Consider the following 20,345-nt stretch of genomic DNA (forward strand, 5'->3'; position numbering starts at 1 on the left):
AGAGCCCCCTAAGGTGATCTATTGACCGATGCCCAGAGCATACTTAAATTATGGAAGGAACACTTCTCCAGCCTGCTGAATAGCAGTGAACGCACAACACCAGGAGAAAGAGAACCCGATTCCCCAATCGATGACGATGGAGCAGACGTTCCATTGCCCGACCATGAAGAAGTTCGAATAGCAATTACCCGCTTGAAGACCTACACAGCGGCGGGGGCCGATGGATTGCCGGCCGAGTTATTCAAACACGGAGGTGAAGAACTGATAAGGAACATGCATCAGCTTCTTTGTAAAATATGGTCGGACGAAATCATGCCCAACGATTGGAATTTAAGTGTGCTCTGCCCAATCCATAAAAAAGGAGACCCCACAATCTGCGCGAACTACCGTGGGATAAGCCTCCTCAACATCGCAAAAGTATAAGGTTCTATCGAGAGTATTGTGTGAAAGATTAATCAGTGTCAGTGTCATCAGTGTGGCTTTAGACCTGGCAAAGCAACAACCGACCAGATATTCACCATCCGCCAAATCTTGGAAAAGACCCGTGAAAGGAGAATCGGCACACACCACCTCTTCGTCGATTTGAAAGCTGCTGTCGACAGCACGAATAGGAGCTGCCTTTATGCCGCGATGTCTGAATTTGGTATCCCCGCAAAACTAATACGGCTGTGTAAACTGACGTTGAGTAACACCAAAAGGTCCGTCAGGATCGGGAAGGACCTCTCCGAGCCGTTCGATACCAAACGAGGTTTCAGACAAGGCGACTCCCTATCGTGCGACTTCTTCAAACCGTTTCTGGAGAAAATAGTTTGAGCTGCAGAACTAAATAGAAAAGGTACCATCTTCTATAAGAGTGTACAGCTGCTGGCGTATGCCGATGATATTGATATCTTCGGCCACAACACCCCCTCCGTTAGTTCTGCTTTCTCCAGGCTGGACAAAGAAGCACAGAAAATGAGTCTGGCAGTGAACGAAGGCAAGACGAAATATCTCTTGTCATCAAACAAACAGACGTCGCACTCGCGACTTGGCTCTCACGTCACTGTTAACATTCATAACTTTGAAGTTGTAGATAATTTCGTCTATTTAGGAACCAGTATGAACACCACCAAAAATGTCAGCCTGGAAATCCAACGCAGGATTGCTCTTGCTAACAGGTGCTACTTCGGACTGAGTAGGCAATTAAAATGTAAAGTCCTCTCTCGACGAACAAAAGCCAAACTCTATAAGTCGCTCATAATTCCCGTCCTGCTATATGGTGCAGAGGCTTGGACGATGACAGCAACCGATGAGTCGACGTTACGAGTTTTCAAGAGAAAGTTCTGCGGAAGATTTATGGTGCTTTGCGCTTTGGCCACAGCGAATATCGCATTCGATGGAACGATGAGCTGTACGAGATATACGACGACATTGACATAGTTCAGCGAATTAAAAGACAGCGGCTACGCCGGCTAGGTTATGTTGTCCGGATGGACGAAAACACTCCAGCTCTGAAAGTATTCGACGCAGTACCCGCCGGGGGAAGCAGAGGAAGAGAAAGACCTCCACTCCGTTGGAAGGATCAAGTGGAAAAGGACCTGGCTTCGCTTGGAATATCCAATTGGCACCACGTAGCGAAAAGAAGAAACGACTGGCGCGCTGTTGTTAACTCGGCTATAATCGCGTAAGCGGTGTCTACGCCAATTAAGAAGAAGAAGTTAGAGATTTTGTAAATGCGGAAGATGTTCTTAACAGAGGTGTATAAAAAAGTTCTGAAATAGGTTATAATGGATATCAACCCGTAATATAGTATGAAACTATCGCATTTTTACCTCCAGTTGTTGATAAAAATCAGCTTTTGTTTCATAAATACACAGGTAACTTTTAAAATAAAAATAATGTATGTTCATTTGGAAAACGCAGCAACAATCATTTTTCCTCACCACGAGAATGCCTTATGCCGGTACCACGTCTATAACCGGAAAAGGATGGCGGATTACGAGGATCTTACAACGCCATCTAGACCCAATACCGTATCTTCACGGTTTTTTTTTTTTTCATTTATAAAACTTAGAAAAACTGATGATAAATTATAAAACTATCTTAAAATTACATTCCAATCTAGCGACGATCGGAATATAAGCGAAACTCTCAATAGTAATGTTAAAATCATTCTGTGTGTAATTCATTATTGATTTGTCAAAATTTATTATTCGGATAAAAATTCTACACTAACTACAAAAAACTGAAAACCATTTTGACTATAAATATCGGGTATCCGGCGAGTCACCGATAAAATTAACCCTTCAGGTAGTTTGAACATCAATGCTGATGTGATAGTTCGACTACAAGTAAAAGAATTGTTACTACAATCATGTACTTTTAATTTTCGATAGGGTAGAAAAACAACCATAGCTCGCGGTAATAATTCTTGTATCGTCTAACAATGATGATCTGTGAGCATATATACCGCCAATTGAAATTTCGCTTCAACTACAATAAACTACAAGCCACTTCGACTTAGAAAACCAAATATCCGGTGACCTGTCGATTAGTTTTGTCCATATGGTAAAAAAAAAAATAAATTCTGGATTAACGGCTCAACTACAAACGAAAAATTAATTACTACAATCCTCGGTGCGCCAAGCTGCTTCGTGTATGCACAGAAATTTTGCAATCGGTTAAAGTGGGGTGCCAACTTCACACAGCTCTAAGTTTTCCTTCTTTTTATGATTTGCTAAACGATGATAAAGCCAATGCCAACAGCACAGAGCATGATGCCTGCTGCAAACCAAACCTTATATGATCCGGCGGCCTCAAACTCGTCCTTGAAATTTTGAATGACGCGCATATTGTGGTTGTTCATCCTCTGTTGTTGGAACATGTTTAGCACTGGATAGTGGCTTATGAAGTTGAGTAGAGGCGACCTTGCTACGCATGGCGATCTGTTTAACATTTCGCGTCAATTTACATATCTTGTAAAGTTGATTGTGGCAGAAGAGAGAAAGGTGACGAAATGTGTTGTAGTAATCTCCGGACCATCGACTGTGCTAACTTTCGCAGTGCTCTCGTTGATAATAATAATGCTGTCATCGACTTGTGTTATGGGGCTGTGTCTCTGTCCTGCAATGCTCGTGCGCAATTGCCTTGCGCTGCCAGTTTACGGACGGCGACATAGGTCGTCGTTACGCATTCAGGTACCGCTAGTACGTCATAGCATTCGGCTATGGTATCATCTTGCAGCTTTAGTGGGACGTGTTGGTGTGGCACCGAGAAGAAGATTATTTTCTTACAGATGAGTTTGACCCCAGGATAAGCTATTAATATAATATATGGACAATATTCTCGGACTGAAGGACCTTAATTTTAGATGCTTCGGTTAGGCTAACTATGGAAATTTGACAGGGTGTTCATTCTTTTAGTACGGACAATAAATTTCGAATATGTTCTGTATCCACGTCTAGCAGTTTTCACATGTGCTACTGATGGAATAATTTGGTTAATTTGACCGTTAGGAAGGTCTGTTCAATTGGTTGAGTGTTTTAAATAGTCACGTTGCTCCCAAACCAGTACCTTTCCGTCATTTAGTGGGAGTGGGAATCGATAATCCGACCAAGTACTACCCGTAATAATAATCGGATTGCAAGTCCAATTCTGTAAAAATAAAATAAACGAAGAATTAAAATCGTTGTGCGTTTGACCCATTAGAATACATTTTGTGAAACTTTTACTTGAAAGCAAGCACTAAGGCGCTATCCACAGGAATTACTTCTTGAAGCTCCTTTATAGGCTTCATGTAATTTTTTGCCGCTCCTGTGCCAATTAATATTTTTATATTTTTCACATCCAGATATCGCTTGATAAATGGCAGACGGGAACATTCTCTAAAAAATGAAATCATTGTCGCATGATTTACTATTGTCTTCGAGTTCGATTACAGCGGCTTTCGCAGAATTTTGATATTCTTGCGAATCTGTTGCGCTCTGAACACCATTGTTCAATCATTGCCGCCTTTGTCCTGTTGCTCTATCTGACGTATTGTACCTTTTTTGGGCGTGTTCGTCACTAGTTTGGTGCTTTTTAGATATGATGGCCTACTTAGACTTAGAAGATGAGTCAACTTTCATTGGCTCTGGGGCTTGAGCTTGGTCTTCTCTTTTATTCCAATTTTGGTGGCTATTGTTAGCTTGTTGCCTTTTGACAAAATGGGGGTTTCTATCACCACCACGTTCATGTTTTTAGTTTCTGCCTTTTTTCGTGTGCGGTCGATTTCTAATATTTTCCTTCGCCTGTTCTTTTTCTGTAATAGCTTTGGTGTAGGATGCCGAAAACATACTGCGCTTTATGCTCGGCTCTGCTTCTCTGACTAGTGCTTATGCAGACGCTAAATCTTTCGGCAGTGCCGGAAAAACAATGGCCTTAAGAGGCTTTTTCAACTCAGAAATAAAGGCGTGGTGCCCTAAATTCATCGTTGAGCAATGTAGTCTGCTCCGCGTCGTGTGACATTCCAATCTTGTTGGTAACAAGGATCAACTTCCTTTCAACGTCATCATAATATTCCGTGAAGCTTAATTCCCCTTGCTGAACCATTTCGAGGCTTAAATACTGTGTTTTGAAATACGAGCACTGCCCAGCTGCCCCCTTTACTTTGTTTCTGATGATTGTTACCGATTGGTAATGCGTGCAGCTGCTGTTAAATGGTGTAAACAGCTCGTACGCGTTTACGGCCGGTTGCCCCCATGCCACGTACACGTCCGACCCCCACTAAACTCTCCCGAGTTCACTTAATTACATCGAGAGGAATATCGTACCTGATTTCTGGATTTACCGAAATTCTTTGACAAACTTCTATTTGTGCCGCTTGGATGCACAAATTGTTAACCTTTGCGCTGTATCATTAAGCTGCGCCTGGAATCTTTGTTTGCGCCAATGCTTGGCTGATAGCGATCTGCACTAGCTTTTGCACTTGATTAATATCGCTTTGTGTGTGTGGCTATCGCTAACTTGTACGTTCACCTGATAGTTGCTTTTCTCTGTGTCCCATTCTGTTTCACTGTGTAATTCTAATTTAATATTTTCAATTCAAAATTTCTAATGAACTTACATATTTATTTCGAGACATTTCCAATCTAAGAGTGTAGATTCTCGTTCGTTGGTCGCCAATTATGTTGTGTCCTTTTACAATTATGCTGCTGTCCTTTCAAAGTCAATAAGAAGGCAATGTTGTAACCGTGAGGTAAAAAGTACATTTTCACTGGCCTACACTCATTTTGGTGCCTAAGATTTTATACCTGATTTTGGATGTATTTTGTGATTTGATACGAGAAAACAAGTCACATTTTTAATATCAGCTCTTGTTCACAAGAAAGAAGAAAATAACAAATTAAAAAAAACATTTTAATTTATTTGGAAATTATCTAGTTTTTCTATTTCAGTCATAGAAGCTTCAAAATCCTTAGAACTTTTTTATTTTTCTGAGGCCCATCAAAAATTCCAGCCTTCAATTTCTCCGTACTCAATCCTGGAAATTTTTGAGAGCGTTGACCATTTTTGTCAAGAGCTTTGACAAATTGTGTCATGAGCCCTAGTTTTATGTGCAAAGGTGGAAGAATGATTTTTTCTCGTGGATCTAAAGGCTGGTTTATGACATTTTTTTCGCCAAGAACAAGATTTCTGGCAGGCCAATTTGTTTGAGTCCAATGACTAGGTCTAGCTCGACTATCTCAGAAACAAATGAAGAAAGGGTATTTTGTATAACCACTCTGCTGGCCCAACACAAAATCTGCCATTTTCAAGTCGACACAAATTACCCAACCATGTACGGTATATCATATTTTTTCCAAAAGAACTGAAATTACCTTGTATTCTTCTTTCATAGATATAGAGTGGAACTTCTTTTACTGCTGTCGATAAAAAGACGCCAATTACTTGCTTGATAAGTCTTCAGGCCCATGAAAGTCATCAAGCCGTTCACATCATGACTATATACAAAATTTTTATCAGAAGAAAAAAATTGTAGCAAGTTTTGTTCTCTTGTGCGATAGACAGTAATATTTACACCAGAAGAAAGGCAATTCTTTACTTTCAATCTTGATGCTAGAAACTCAGCACGCTCTTTTGAAAGATCTAAATCCCTGTTAAGATCACTAAGCTCACCTTGTGAAAAAGTTTTTTTAATTGATGTTTCTCCGGAGTACTCGAAATCATAATCTTCTTCTTCAGAAATTTCGTCATCGTCACACTCTTGAACTTCCCGATGTAAAACAGGTATTGGAACAGTTTCTGAATGAGGAATAAGTCTTGTAGCAGAAGAAATATTGGGGTACTTCCACTTGCTATAATTGTTTTTATTAATGCCTGCTAGACTCGTCATACAAAAATAGCAATCGTCATAATGAATTTCTTGTTCTCTCCACATCATTGTTACCCCAAACTTCAAAGATTTTCGCGTTCTTTTTTCCCATTGCGGCAAATGTTTAATGCTATTCTTACAAACACTGTGAGGTGCCCACACTTCATTTTGATTGCCAATTTAAATACCAAAGTATAGAGAATACAAGCGAATTGCCACGTCATTTATTGCTTTCCGTTGGTCTTTCAGGAGGGTGGAGTCATGTGTAGAAGTACACGCAAGTGAGGAATGTTCTCTGATCGCCATTCACTTGGGAGTGGCCAGAAACGATTCTTTTACATATGACTCAAGCAGCTCCCGACTTCCGGTCTTTGACGAAGTATCCTTTGGGTAGCCTAAGAACATCCGTATGAAGGCGAGCTAAAGTGAGAAGGCGAAACATCCCCTCCGCAGGGTTGTGCGCTGGGTTTGGGACCCGCCACGTAAAAAGCTCACCCCAATGAAAAACTACCAACAGCCTCGGAAGAGCAACCCCCCCTTAGGTTAACGGCCATGGCAAACGAAATTTTTTTTTTATTATTTCATTTTATTTACAATCTGTCGTGTGACAATAAGCAAATGTTATTATATCTAAGATTCACTTTGATGCTTAAATTGCAATTTGTCCCTTAAATGCATAAGGGCATTTGAAATATAAGATTTGTACTATATATCACAATTCACTTAATTTAGTATTATATATATTTTACAATTTAATAAATTCAGTTAAACTTAAGATCTAAATGGTAAGTCTAATGGATGTAGCTTTTGCAGTCGGCGAGTATCTTCACTGTTGTCCAGTAGGTTAATGGCATGTATGTTGGGATGGCAGCTTAGGCGATTAAGATATCTTGAACTGAGTTTCTGAATCTCGCTCTTCACCATATTTATTTCAAGATCTTTGTGTAAGTTAATATTTTTGATGTACCATGGAGCGTTTGCAATCAACCTGAGTGTTTTCGACTGATATCTTTGAATTAGTTCTACGTTCGATTTACTTGCAGTTCCCCAGATTTGTATTCCATATGCCCAAATCGGTTTTAGAATGCTTTTATATAGGATGACCTTATTTTTGAGACTAAGTTTCGATTTGGGACCCAGTAGCCAGTACATTTTTCTCGTCTTGATTTTTAACTGATCTCGTTTAATTTTTATATGTTGCTGCCATGTTAGTCTTCTGTCTAAGTGCATCCCGAGGTACTTAGTGCTAGTGCATTCTGGAATAATTGTTTGATTGAGATTGACGCTGGGGCAATCTCCTGCTTTCATGGTGAAGGTAACATGCGCTGATTTTCTTTCATTTACCATAATGTTCCAATTTCGAAGCCAGGATTCAACTGCGTTCAGTTGTTTTTGAACAGTTTCAGACGCTTCGTTTGCAGAGTAAGCAGATGCAAGAATGCCGGTGTCGTCCGCATATGTGGCAACAGTTATGTTTTCATCGTTTATTATTGGCATATCGGCAGTGAAAATCGTGTACAGCGTTGGGCCAAGCACGCTGCCTTGTGGAACGCCTGCTTTTACTTCGTATATGTCGGAAGTGTCATCATTAATTTTAACGTAAAAATGTCTGCAATCTAGGTATGACCGAAGAAATAGGTAGAATTGAGCTGGTAGTTTCATTTTTATTTTAAATAACAACTCCTCATGCCAGACTCTATCGAAGGCTTGTTGAATGTCTAAGAAAACTGCCGAACAATACTGTTTCTCTTCGAGACATTTTAGTATGGTTTTTACGATTCTGTGGCACTGTTCAGGGGTTCCATGTAGTTGCCTGAATCCAAATTGATGGTCTGGGATAACGGATAAGGAATCCAAAACTGGCAACAATCGACGAAGAAATATTCTTTCGAATATTTTAGAGAATATTGTCAGCAAACTTATTGGTCTATGAGAGGTTATTTCGTTCTCGGGCTTGTTTGGCTTCGGAATCATTATAATTTCGGCACATTTCCATTGCGTAGGAAAGTGACGTAGCCTAAAACCACAATTAAAGATTAAAACTAAGAATAGCAAGCATTTCCTTGGCAATTGTTTGATTGTCCATGCATCAATATTATCTGGGCCAGGCGATTTAGAAATTTTCAACTGTGACACTTCTGATTGTACTTCAGTCAGTTTAACGTAACGTATTGGTTTATCCATTTGACATGGATTCTCAAGAAAAGTCTGAACATTTTGGCGCTGATGGTCAGTATTGAGACCAAAAGGCTTGAAAGTATTCGCAAGGAGGTTGCCAAAAGCGTCAGCTTTTCTTTTGTCAGATCTACACCAAGAGTTGTTTTCATCTTTTATCGGTATCTGTCGCTTCAGAGGACGTTTCAGATATTTAGTAGCTTTCCACAGATTGTATTCATCATTTTTATTTGGATCAGCATTCTTAAGAAATTCTGCAATAGATTCTTCTTTCAGCTCTGTCAACTTGGATTTTAATTCTTTAATTGCTTTGTTTTGCCTGGTTTTGTCAACCGGATTTCTGCTATTCTGCCAGATCCTTCGAAGTCGTCTTTTATTTTGTACCATCTGCGCTACTTCATCTGAATATGGCACATTGTTGGTACAGTATGGTTTAGATGAATTAAGAGGAGAAGCTAACGAAGCGGCTTGATGTATTTTTTGGTGAAGTTTTCCACAGCGTCGTCTAAGTCTCGTTTTGTTGTTATTTCCATGTTAAGGTTTACGTGGGACTCCAGCCAAGTTTGGAAAAATCGTATGTTCGACCTTTAAGTTAAAGAACGCTGCTTTCGGGATGTGACAACCACAGGCATATTCATATTGATAATGAGAGCGGAATGATCTGAGCTCATATCTTCATTATTCGAAATTTCTAGATGATGTGGGTTTATGCCGGTATAAATTGCGAAGTCAATTAGATCCGGAATTTTGTTGGGATCAGTCGGCCAGTATGTGGGTCTGCCAGCAGATAAAACATTTAAGCTTTTTTGAGAAACACACTTGTACAGTTCGCGGCCTTGGGATTCGTAAGGCGTGAACCCCACCATGGATGTTTTGCATTGAAATCACCTCCGGCTAAAAATCTGGGACCCATTTTGTCGAAAAACGATTTAAAAGTTTCTTTGCTTATATTGAATCGAGGTGGGAGATATAAAGAAGTTATAACAATCGCTCCACTGCCGGTCTCGATTTTCAAAGAAGCTGCTTGAATTGATGGTACTGAAACTGGCTCTAAAACGATGTGTTTTAGTGATGATTTTATAAGAATTGCCGAACCACCGTGTGCTTTACCGTCGGGGTGGTTTGAAGTAATGAGATCGAATCCATTAATTTTAAAATAGGACTTAGCGATAAAGTGGGTTTCTGAAACCAGTAATATATCTATATTGTTAGTTTTTATAAAATATTCAACTTCCATTCTATGGCTGCTTAGTCCATTGGCATTCCAAATCGCTATTTTTAGACTTAATTGCATAGCTTAGTTAAGAGAGACGACATCATATTTATAAGTGTTGTGGTTAGCTCAATTTGTTTCGCAATCAATTCTTCGAGTTTGTCAATTTTTTCATGGCATACTGTGGTTGTAGTAGAACTAAGTTGTCCTCTTGTTACATCAGCATAACTAACGTTTTTATGGGGAACTTGGTATTCGGCATTTGCAAGTTTGACCAAGGAAGGCCTTGTCTTATTATTAAGCGAATCTTTTTTTGACACTAACTCTTGATAAATTTTACAACCTTTGTAATTGGCGGTATGATTTTGAAGGCAATGGAAGCATTTCGGTGGAGTTTCTCTATCTTTTGAACAAAGAGACGAAGGATGGTCTAGTGCACACTTTACACATCTATAAGGCTTTTTGCAATATTGCTTGGTATGGCCGAACTCTTGACATCGGTGGCATTGTACCAAATCGTTAAATTTTCTAGGTGGCTCAATCTTTACTATGGCATTGCATAAGCGATTTACGTCAAATACTTTTTTATTGTTTGTTGAAGGTTCAAGATCAACAAAGAATATTGACATCGGCAATTTTGAAATTTTGCTTTTTGCATTCACAATATTTCGTACAGTATGCCCGTTTTTTGCTAAGTCATGCTTGATATCATCGATAGGAGTTGAAAAGTGAATATTTTTTATAACTATTCGATATGGCTTATCTTCTTTCAATTGATATGTATGAAAAGTAATATTATTGGTATCTAAATAGCTAACAAGTTTTCTGTAGCAATCACTGTTTGAGGTCATTACTCTCGCTTGTCCGTCCCTGCCTGACTTGTAGGTGAAATTTTCTTTACCAATAACAATTGAAAAGCTTTTCAACATTTTATTTATATCACTCACTTGAGGTACAAAAATTGGTGGTGGCTTGTGAGAAACTACAGCAGTTAACATTGAGTCCTCTTTTTCTTTAGAGTTGTGTTAATTACTTTGCACGTCCAAATCTAGCACAGAAAACCGGTTTGAGTTGTTTGACCCTTCACTCATCCTTTGTTGTTTTTTAGTTACTTTTGGAGAGTCAATGCTCATACTCTTTCTTGCTTTAGGTAGGTATGTGGTTTGCCAGCCTTCGCTGTCCACACACGTCCCGTCGCTGTCAGTGTCATTGATCATTAAATCAATGTGTTCTTATTGTTTTTTTTTTCTTCTATTTTAGTTCACACGCGTTCGGATTATTAATATTCGCTTGTTTTAGTTAATAAATCCAGAGCTTAGTACGTACGACTGCACTCACTAAGCACACATTAAGAACTATTGGCAGTTATAAAATTAATAAGAAATAAAGAATTTTTCCAAAACTAGTCAAATTTCAACCGTTAATATCTTTTAAACGGTTGGGTTTACGAAAAAATCATAAGAGACCATATTTTAGAGCATTCAATTTCCTACATAACCTAATTAACAAGATATTTTTTCAAGTAGTTGGAAGCGAGATATAAATTTTTCTATCTGATAATAAGAAAAAATAGAAAACCGTTAGGCGGAGGACCTTCCCGTTACAATTAAAAACTCATATTTGGAGAGGCTTTCTTAGAGGTGCCTAGGAACCTATTTTTGCGAGTACCAATTGAAAAAAAAAAAAAATTTTTTTTGAATCACCCTATTATACATATAGTAAACTGAATATATAAAGTGAGTTGAAGCTAACATTATAGCCACCATTATATTTGCATGAAACATTGTCTGATACTGTTTACAATGTCGGGAGGATGGATTCATGTGATTTTGATAGATATCGCATGAGTCGCGTCAAGCTGTCATATTATTTTAAAAATAACCAAAAATTTTGGTCAGGGGTCGAATCGTTACATCCGTGATCGTATCACTCGTCACGTAAAAGTCTGTATTTCGTATTATGACATACGTGATCGTAGCGCTTCTATCGTAATCTGGCATGATGACAAACGTGAACGAGTATATAAACGTATCCGTTCGTTCGAATCGTCATTCGAACGCAAATTAGCAATCGTAATAGACAAATTTATGGAAATGTGAGCAGATTTTTTTAAATTTTATGTTTTTTATAATTTTTAGTAATAAAGAACACAAATAAGAAACCAATGAATGGAATGTCTCATTAAAAATTAAAAAAAAAAATTATTTATATGAACAAAATTTTTGTATTTTAGTGGACATTAAAAATAAAATTATTTACAAGGTAAAGGACATATACATTTTTGAATTAAATTTATTAAAGTATACATTATTTGGTCTCTTATCGTTTGGTCCATTGCGGTGAGGCGGTTCGCTACCCCGGTGCCCATTTCTTGTGTGTGATAAGAATCGCAATTTTGATCGGGTCGTAACTTATTGTAAATTTTATGCAGATTTTATGTAATGCCTCACAAACGTTAGTAAGTCTTCCACTTTTGTGGGGTGATACCTTTCTCTCTTGCCATATCCTAAAATTCTCCACCGTCTTTTTAAGATTCAAATGCTTTGCTCAACAATAATCTACAAAGAAAATTTTGTTAATGAGGATTCATAATTTGTGTTTTTTTTTTATACCTACGCTATTGCTACGATCCCTTAGCTATATCCGCACTATTTTTTTTATCCCCATTACTTTCACTTGAGCTCAAATAAAAAAAAAACAAAGTTGGATATTTAATTAGCTTTTTTTAGTTTATTGAAAATTTCGCAAAAGTGTTGACAGTTCCACATCTATTGTGACCTAAAAATACGATCCAAAGCAATGTGGAATTTAAAAACTATTGAGAATTGAAAATACATTACGATCCGTTTGCTATCGTATGTCATAATGCCAATCACTGCATACGATTGACGTATCACGTAATTTTTTTTCGTATGTTTGCCGATCCGTGTACGGATGTTATGAATCGACCCCAGTATTGTTGGACATTTGAACATGGAAAGACTTACGCCTGAACAACGTATAAAAATCGTTCAACTTTCTTACGAAAATTCACGTTCTGTGAAGAATGTGTTGCGCGAGTTAAGGAACGTATTCCTTATAACAGTAACAAATATTAAGACAACCTTTTGTTTCAGTAAACAGAATGCATCAAAACAACCTTGAGTTTGAATACCACAACAACCTTATCTTAAAACTAAGCAAATGTATCTAGGCAAACAATATACATATATGTAAACAAACCTAAAAAAATAATATAATGTGTATCTTAACAAACTATAAACAAGTAATAAGTAAACATACTATTTAGAATAAATAGAAGTAAGAACCATGTAATAAGTTAGTCTTAATAGTATAAATAAAGAGTACACATTTCGGTGCAGCTCAAAATATATTTTTTTGACTAATTTTTACTTAATGTAAAAATTAACTGGGGGCTCAACCAGGATGACAAATTTATTTGTTATCCAAAAAGTCAGATTTTATTCCGAAAGAAATAAATCAAAAAATTCCACAGGAAGTAGGACTTCCAGCACTAAATGCCTGAAAAAAGTGCAGAAACAAATGGCAATGGATATAAGTATAAGTCCTGTAACAGCGGACAAATCCAGAATGAATCAAAAGCAAGCAGATCCCGAAATACGGACAGCGGCGAATTTACCAAGATTCACAACAGATCCTGGAACAGCGGACAGCGACAATTCCTGAAAAAGTGGAACAAAGTAAAAAAGTACAGGTCCTAAAATAATATACTTTCACCAAGATTCGCAATAGACCCTGGAAAAGCGGACAACGTTGAATCCTGAAAAATCCTGAAACATTGGACAGTTAATTATCAGTTAGGAAGAAGCAAAGATGGAAATCCAAGCACAAGTAACTGCATTGATGGTAATTATAAACATTGCTTGAGGAATTTATACAAATTTATCCTCAATCGAAATGTGAAAATTTCCACAAGCAACACCAATTACCCAAAAAGATGCACCGAAAGAAAGGCAAGCCAAAAAGGAAAATGGTTGTTGAATTCTAGAAAATTAACGCTAGTTTAAAACGAACTAAAAGAAGACATCATTTGAAACACGAAAAAATAATTAAGTATACAATATAGCAAGGTATTAATTATAAGCATAAACAAGTAAGGAAGGGCTAAGTTCGGGTGTCACCGAACATTTTATACTCTCGCATGATAAAGTGATAATAATATTTTTTTATTTTGCTGTAAAATTAATTAGTTCAGATCAATTTGTGTACTTTGAGTATTGAATTGTATTTTCGTTTCCTAATGTATATAATGGGTTGTCAAAAAAGTCTTGCGGTACTTTTATTGAATTTTTTTTTATTGAAATTGAAATGAATTTTTGATGACTCATGCCCAGCTCTTGACCGATGCTACGCCTGCTACTATACCGGTCTCTTTCGACCAATTCAGCGATTTTATCGCAATTTTCGACGACAGGCCTTCCGGGGCGTGTCGCATCTTCGACCACCTCTACACCAGAACGAAAACGTTGAAACCGTCGTTGTGCGGTGGAAATGGAAACTGTATTGGGTTCATAAACTGCACAAATTTTATTGGCGGCTTGAGATGCATTTTTGCCTTTATCGTAGTAGTACTGTAAAATATGCCGTGTTTTCTCTTTATTTTGCTCCATGTTTGCGACACTATAACTTATGAACGACTAATAAAACTAAAACTACGCGCTTTCAGCGCCAACTAGCGCAAATACCGCAAGACTTTTTTGAAAACCTATTATCATACAGAGAAGGCATCAGATGGAATTCAAAATAGCGTTATATTGGAAGAAGGCGTGGTTGTGAATCGATTTCACCCATATTTCGAACATGTCATCAGGGGGTTAAGAAAATATTATTTACCGAATTTCATTGAAATCGGTAGAGTAGTTCCTGAGGTATGGTTTTTGGTCCATAAGTGGGCGACGCCACGCCCATTTTCAATTTAAAAAACAAAAGCCTGGGTGCAGCTTCCTTCTGCCATTTCTTCCGTAAAATTTAGTGTTTCTGACGTATTTTGTTAGTCGGTTAACGCACTTTTAGTGATTTTCAACATAACCTTTGTATGGGAGGTGGGCGTGGTTATTATCCGATTTCTTCCATTTTTTAACTGTAAATGGAAATGCCTAAAGAAAACGACTCTGTGGAGTTTGGTTGACATAGCTATAGTAGTTTCCGAGATATGTACAAAAAACTCAGTAGGGAGCGGGGCCACGCCCACTTTTCCAAAAAAATTACGTCCAAACATGTCCCTCCCTAATGCGATCCTTTGTGCCAAATTTCATTTTAATATCTTTATTTATAGCTTAGTTATGACACTTCATAGGTTTTCAGTTTTCGCCATTTTGTGGGCGTGGCAGTGGGCCGATTTTGCCCATCTTCGAACTTAACCTTCTTATGGAGCAAAGAAATACGTGTACCAAGTTTCATCATGATATCTCAATTTTTACTCAAGTTACAGCTTGCACGGGCGGACGGACAGACGGATGGACGGACAGACAGACATCCGGATTTCAACTCTTCTCGTCACTCTGATCACTTTGATATATATAACCCTATATCTGACTCTTTTAGTTTTAAGATTGGTACGCAGCTCTCAAGTAATTGCTCAAGAAAAAAAATACATTATTTCTCTAGTAATTCGTAACGTCATCTATGCCTCTGCACCATATAGCAGGACGAGAATAATGAGTGACTTATAGAGTTTTGTTTTTGTTAGTCGAGACGTGTTGTGGTCGATCGTAACGTTGCGAGGTAGGCAGTCTATTTTCTTTCCGTTGCGACACGGCACTCCTCGTCGTACCAGCTGTTCTTTTGCGTTTTCCGGAAACCAAAGGTTTCGGTTGCAGCTGTACGTAAGGAGTTTGAAATGCCGTCTCACAGTTCCCTTATACCGAGTTGTTGAGCGCAAGTCGAGTAGAAAATTGTTCTGCTGTCTGTTATGATTGCAACTTCTCGACGTCGAACCTCCCTTGTGTTTGTTGACGTCCGTTTTTTGCTGCACCGAGGCGGTTGCGTATCTTGGCTGCAACAAGGTAGTGGTCCGAGTCGATATTAGGACCTCGGAGCGCACGCACACACTGGAAACGTGTCTTCCGTCTATCACAACATGATCGATCTGGTTGGTGGTTTTTCGATACGGAGACAGCCAGGTGGCTTGTTGAAAATTCTTATACAGGAATCTAGTAATACAGATAACCATATTTCGGGCCCTGGCGAAGTCGATAAGTCGCAATCCATTTGGGGATGTTTCGTTGTGGAGGCTGAATTCACCGACCGTAGTGCCAAATAAACCTTCTTTGCCCACCCTGGCGTTAAAGTCGCCAAGAAAGATTTTGATCGTGCGGGCATCTTTCATAGGTGCCGTGGCGAGGGCAGCTGTCATAAGTGCGTTCCAAGCGCTCATCGAAGGCTTTGGTCACATCGTCCTTCTCGTCGGGGCGTGGGCACAAACCAGCGATATGTTGAAGAATTTCTCTTTAATGCGGTTTGTGGCTAAACATTCATCCACCGGGGTGAATGACAGTACCCGGCGACGGAGTCTCTCTCCCACCACATATCCCACTCCAAATTTGCGCTCCTTTATATGGCCACCATATCAGCCTTTATTTGCACGAGCATATATACCAGCTGGGCAGCGACACCTTACCAATTAAGGGACCGGACATTTCAGGTGTATGCCCTCAAATCGTAATCCTTATTTCGTTTGCCATGGTCGTCATTAAAGGGAGGGTCTTTCATTCGAGGCAGTCGATAATTTTTCATTGGAGGCGTTTTTTATGTGACGAGTCCCAAACTCATTTACATTGCAACATTCTGCTGACGCATAAGACTTGAGAGAGCGAAGCAGTTGCTTCGCTTGGCCGAAAGCGGTCAAATTCCGAACATTGTGTTTTCTGACGAAAACATTTTTCCACTTGAGCAATTCGTAAACTCTCAAAACGATAGGATTTACTTGACCGACCCTTCATACGAGAATCTAAGTCATCGGTTGGCCACCAGGACTCAGCACCCACCACAAATAATGGTTTGGGCCGCTGTCACCGCAGATGGGCGCCTTCGAGCCTGGCGTCAAAGTAAATGCGACATACATTATTATCGGCAAAGTGTTCTGGAGGCTGCTTTGAAGCCGTGGACAAACAAACATTTCGGTCGCTATTCATGGACGTTTCGAATTCACCAGATGCGAATCTAATGTATTATTCTCTCTGGGCCATTTTGGAGAGAAAGGTCCGAAGTAAAAAATACACCAGTCTCGAGGTGCTGAAGAAAGCCATTGTCCGTGAGTGGGCCAAAATACCGACAAGTCACATTCGGGTACCTTGCGATTCGTTTTTTGTCCGTCTCAAGGCCATAGTTAAGGCAAAAGGTGGTCATATCTAACAGAAATGAATTGGTCTTGAATTTATGATTATTTTCACACATTAAGTACTTTAAGATAAATAAAAATAATTTTCCAAACCGAATTTATTTCTTTTGTAATTGGTTACACTTCGGTGTTGGACCCTGTAATATTGCGTGGAAATATGTTGTCGCGTAGTTATACTATACTTGAGTAATATCAAAATTTATTAAAATCAATCCAAATGAGCTAAAATATACGCGATATATACGTCTCTATGACTGCCACCCATTCACTTCGACTTCCTCCATTCAGCTTTGCAGATTCCGGCGATGCCGCTTTAACCGGCACCAAAGCCAAAGCCAAATATGAAAAGTAATTGAAGCTGTTGCAAATGAGGTCATGCAATCCTTACCAAGTTTTGAGCGCATAGTCAGGGAGATCAAATTCAGTACAGCCGCTTGGCAATGAGAGTGAATGCACACATCTCTGAAGGAGTCGGAACTTCGGAGCAGTATATCTCTCGCTACATTGATAGCAGCCACTTCCTCGTGAAAGACGCTATAGTGGTCTAGTAATCTGAAACTAGAGTTTGTAGAGAACTCACAACAGAACACTCCAACCATCCTTTTTAACTTCGATCCATCCATAAAAAAGCTCACTCTATCTCTTCGCCATCGGCTTCCTTCGCCCACAAATCCTTCGCAATTTTGTGAGCAGAGAACCGTCAGGTGAAGGTTTCTATATGCAGTGGTCTAGATTGTAGGGAATGGAATCGAAGTGGTGGAGAATTTCAAAGCGTGTCTGTTAATGTCAGTTTTCGCCGCCAAGAGCGGTGGATAATTTTCTCTGTAACCAATCAGTACATGTGAACTCAAAAAGAAATTTATCTCTAGCGTTGTTATCCGAGCTTACTCAGACAATGTGCCTTGAGTTGGACTCTGAATGAATAATAACGCTGGTGAGGGGGCCGATAAACTTCTTATTCAAGAAAACTAATACCTGCCTATAACGTTCACCAGTTTTCTCGAGATTTATGTCCCTCCAGTTGCGAGTTAGGAGAGACGGATAATAGTATCGCAACATTTCGGCTATTTGTTGAAGGTGGAAGTCTCGCTCTCTTCCCTTTCCAACCCTGGCTATCGCTTCCTACTATTACGTATAGGCCAGCCGTTAGTAGGCACACTAAACCAGCTTATGTATACCATGGTACCAAGCAGCAGTTTTCCACCCGGGAGGTGGCCCGGGGTTTACTTAGACTATCTTCATAAAACCAGGGGATATAGCTGCTGCGACCCGCTTCTACTGCTTGTGGGAGTACTGCGATCAAACAACCCTAGTTCTATTGAGTCTGCCCGTTAGGCAATTTCGTTGAACATTTCTACTGTTCCAGTACGAGGCTTCTTGCCGTGAAAGGATTCTCCCTCGTGTGACATCTGTCGCTTAACTAAAAGTTTGGTTCCACTCGAGTTCACTGATCCGCCGTCCTTGGTGTCGCTAAACACCCTTCTATCTCACTCAAGTGTGTGTGCAAGCTGTTTATATGTATTTTTGAACAGTCTTCCTGCCACCGTAGCAAGCTATCTTCACTCTCTCTGTACAGCCTAAAACGCACGTCAACAAACACAGGAAGGGTTCGACATCGAGAAGCTGCAATCACAACAGATAGCCCAACGATTTTCCACTCCACTTGCACTCCTGCTCTCTGAGAGCACTCGTCAACAACTCGATATAAGGGAACTGAAGGACGCCATTTCAAATTTCTTACGTACAACAGCAACCAAAACCATTACCTCGCAACGTTACGATCGATCACAACACATGCGGGATGGGATAGCTACCGAGAGCTGACGAAGGAAGCGAGACGCATTTGCAGACAGAAAAAGAAAGAGGCCGAAATGCGTGAGTATGAAGAGATTGACAAGCTAGCCGACAGGGGTATGCTCGAAAATACTTCGAAAGTTTGCGGCGACTAACAGAAGGTTTCAAGACCGGAGCATACTCTTGTAGAACCCCAAGAGGTGATCTAGTGACCGATGCCCAGAGCATACTAAAATTATGAAGGGAACACTTCTCCAGCCTGCTGAATGGCAGTGAACGTACAACGCCAGTAGAAGGCGAACCCGATTCCCCAATCGATGACGATGGAGCAGACATTACATTGCCCAACTAAGAATAAGTTCGAATAGCAATTACCCGTTTGAAGAACAAAAAAGCGGCGGGGCCGATGGAGCTATTCAAACACGGTGGTGAAGAACTGGTGAGGAGCATGCATCAGCTTTTTTGTAAAATATGGTGGGACGAAAGCATGCCCAACGATTGGGCCGTGAGAAGAGAATCGACACACACGACCTCTTCGTCGATTTCAAAGCTGCCTTTGACAGGACGAAAAGGAGCTGTCTCTATGCCCCGATGTCTGAATTTGGTATCCCCGCAAAACTAATACGGCTGTGCAAACTAACGTTGAGCAACACCAAAAGCTCCGTCAGGATCGGTAAAGACCTCTCCGAGCCAAACGAGGTTTCAGACAAGGTGACTCCCTATCTTGCGACTTCTTCTATCTGCTGCTGGCATATGCCGGTTATATTAGTATTTTTGGCTTCAACACTCGCGACTAGGCTCTCACGTCACTGTTGACAGTCATAACTTTGAAGTCGTAGATAATTTCGTCTTTCTTGGAACCAGTATAAACACCACCATCAATGTCAGCTTGAAAATCCAACGCAGGATAACTCTTGCCAACAGGTGCTACTTCGGACTGAGTTGGCAATTGAGAAGTGAAGTCCTCTCTCGACGAACAAAAACCAAACTCTATAAGTCACTCATTATTCCCGTCCTGCTATATGGTGCAGAGGCATGGACGACGTTACTGGTTTTCGAGGGAAACTTCTACGAAGGGATTATGGCGAATATCGCATTCGATGGAACGATGAGCTGTAGGAGATATATGACGACATTGACATAGTTCAGCGAATTAAAAGACAGCGGCTACGCTGGCTAGGTCATCTTGTCCGAATGGATGAAAACACTCCAGGTCTGAAGGTATTCGACGCAGTACCCGGAAGGACCATGTGAAAATGGACCTGGCTTAGCTTGGAATATCCAATTGGCGCCACGTAGTGAAAAGAAGAAACAACTGCCGCGTTGATTTTAACTCGGCTATAACCGCGTAAACGGTGTCCACGCCAGCAAAGAAGAAGAAAGGTGAAAACGTTTTTGTCGGTTTAAAAATCCAAGGGATTGTACTTGAGGTTTAATTTTGAATATGTTTATACAAAAAAAATTCATTGTAA

The sequence above is a fragment of the Bactrocera neohumeralis genome, unplaced genomic scaffold, assembly GCF_024586455.1.
Source record: "Bactrocera neohumeralis isolate Rockhampton unplaced genomic scaffold, APGP_CSIRO_Bneo_wtdbg2-racon-allhic-juicebox.fasta_v2 cluster11, whole genome shotgun sequence".
Taxonomy (NCBI): domain Eukaryota; kingdom Metazoa; phylum Arthropoda; class Insecta; order Diptera; family Tephritidae; genus Bactrocera; species Bactrocera neohumeralis.